This window comes from Glycine max, chromosome 18, assembly GCF_000004515.6.
Source record: "Glycine max cultivar Williams 82 chromosome 18, Glycine_max_v4.0, whole genome shotgun sequence".
Classification (NCBI taxonomy): Eukaryota; Viridiplantae; Streptophyta; class Magnoliopsida; order Fabales; family Fabaceae; genus Glycine; species Glycine max.
The window spans coordinates 53,891,038-53,893,785 of NC_038254.2; the positions used below are offsets into that span (position 1 = coordinate 53,891,038).

The window sequence follows — 2,748 nt, forward strand, 5'->3', positions numbered from 1 at the left end:
AAAATCAAACAAATCAAAAGATAATCAAACTCTTTTTCCATCAAATATAGTAGTGATTATTAATTCATGAATTTTTTTAATTTGCTGGACACCGATTTCAAAACCTTAAAACGCTATAAAATTTATATTACCCAGATTATTTCTTGAACGTGCTAAAACTTTGTGAGAGCATTAGACAGCATCATGTGTCTGTGTAAGCTGGGGTCGACCATAATGCTCTCTAAGTTTTTGAAAACAGAAGTCACATTCACATGGGATGTTACCAAACATGGCCCGGCCATGATGGGTGCAGAGGGAAGTTCATTTGGAAAAGTGTGTGTAGAGAACACTTTCAGCTTCACCAATATACTACACCTATACCACTATTATACTAAAAAAAACTAACTTTTTCTTTTACTTTTCTTTATTTATCTTAAAAATTATTTTCACTAATGATAAACTGAAATAAAGAGTAATAAGAATCCATACACATGCCGTATCTTGTTAGGATTCTTTATTATCATTCAACCTCCAAATTAGTAATTTTACACAATCTCTTTTAAATAATATATATTAGACATAAATGGTTGACTCAATTAGATTCGATCTTGAGACATTGAACTTTAAGTACTTTTCTTCTTAGACGACATCGCGATGGATATTGTCCCGTTTTCAAAGATAGATCTCTCACAATCCATAGGTACCTTAGCAAAACTAGATTTCATCAGAATATTATTTCACAAATTATTGTTTCCTTATTACAAAGCTTCTTCATACACTTTAGATTCGACAATAATCGTTACTTGTGTTATTAAAGTTGCTATTCTTTGAAGAGTTTGCCTACAAGCTTGAAATTAACATTGCTGAAGTGGATCAAGCTTTTTGTTTAATAATTAACGAAGTGTTTATTATACAGCATAAATGGGTCTGGATATTTTAAGAGCTTGGTCCACGCGCATGCATCTTGCGAGCCTCCAAAAAAGTTGCAGCCACTTTACGTGCGGGCGAATTTAACATGCATGTACTCACTTTTTTTGGGTGCTTCACTTTTCCAAGACTAACCAGCATGCATGCTCTATCAATCTTATCTGGTTTCTTTGATGTCATAATTTTCCTAAACAAAACATTTAAGGCTAATAAACCAAAATATATGGTATCAGTTTACATTAATCTAAAATTTTATGTTGAGCTTATGTAAAAGTAGTTGTTATATATTAGTATTTTACTTTAAATTCTTGAAATATGAATATCATGAATTAAAGGAATAGGATCAATTTACACTAAGTGTCAAAATTGTATACTTATACTGCCTAACATTTTTATATATATAAAAATTGAAAAGTATAACATAACATCAAATGTCTAATTTATAATAAATTTGACATACATTATCATAAAGATAATATTAAATGATTCAACTATTCGATTACCTAATTTCAAGTGCTACCAAAAGATATTAAAAGGTACAAGAGCACAAATTTGACATTTGGTGTCAATTGATGTTGTCCCCTAGTTAAATCACGAATCTCACACTAAAGTAAAATAAATAAATAAATAATACTAACATGTTAGGTTTGAGTGAAATTAAGTTCAAATTCTTTAAACAAAATATTAAGTTTTGAACATTGTGAATAAAAAAAAATATGTTGAAAAAGAAGACTTCACTTAATTAAAATGGTCAATCAAGATTCTTTTGATAAAAATTAACCATCAAATACTTTAACCAATTACATATCTATGATGAAAAAAAAGTAAAATAAATAATATTGCTAAATCATATTTTTATTTTGCATTAAAAGTGCACGTTATATTAATGTTAACCTGACTCAATCACAACCCTCAACAATTTACAAAATTGCGTTTTTTTTTCATTTATATATTTCAAATTGTGTTCAAATAACTTTAATATAAAAGTTTAAACAGGTTCAAGTGTTGATTCTCACGGTAGTAAAATTAGGATTATTAAGGTCTAGATGCCTCCACCAAAAAAAAAAGTTCTCTCATTTTCTTTTTAATGCTTGCAGTCTACGTGAGCACATTTTTCTTGTTCCATACTCGTATGTGTTCTTGCCCGTGTAGTCAAAGTATAATATAGGCTGCACCACCAAATTTCAGAAAAATTTTAAAATGTTGGAATGTTCTTTTTCACAATAGAAAAATTGGAATAATTAAGGTCCAGATTTCTCAACCAAGAAAAAAAGGGGGTATTCACTTTTTTTTTAATGCTTGGAGTCTACGTGAGTCGTGAGCACATTTTTCTTGTTCCACACTCGTATGTCTTCTTGCTTTGTGTGGTTTAAAGTATAATATATAGGCCTGTACCACTAAATTTCAGAAAATCATATATAAACCGTGTAACCCTTTCGGCTGCATAAAATGGCCCCTTAATTATGATAAAAAGTAATGTTGAATCAATGGCCATGGGGCCATTCCATCTTCCAAAAGCTCACTTATCATGATTATCACAAATTGAATGGTTATTCTGACGTTGGAGAGCTTTTCAAATTCTAATTTTTTATTTATTTCTCAGTACATATGATTAGCTTCTAATTAAGTCGTGGGGGTGTATGAGATATTATCAATTCTTTTCTTTGAATAAAACTAATGAGAGCTTTTATTTAACAATTATAATCACATCATATATATTTGTTTGAGTTGTTATAACGATGTTGTGCCTGTAGCAAAATTCTGATTATAATTTCACGATGATTTTAATACTATGGCAATGCGTGTTACTTTCTAACGTTGAATTTAATATATATCTTAGGA

At 29.4% G+C, this 2,748-nt stretch overlaps 1 long non-coding RNA gene across 2 annotated transcripts; it reads right to left on the minus strand.

Annotated features, from left to right (window-relative positions):
- Positions 1-764: 764 nt before the first annotated feature.
- Positions 765-2,279, minus strand: LOC106797097 (uncharacterized). 2 transcript variants are annotated; one of them, XR_005889735.1, is made up of 2 exons: positions 1,923-2,279; positions 765-1,093 (listed from the first exon to the last, which is right to left on the minus strand). It is a non-coding gene; the product is annotated as an uncharacterized lncRNA (long non-coding RNA). The 2 variants fall into 2 exon arrangements; XR_005889734.1 differs by having other exon boundaries at positions 765-1,112.
- Between the last annotated feature and the right edge of the window lie 469 nt (positions 2,280-2,748).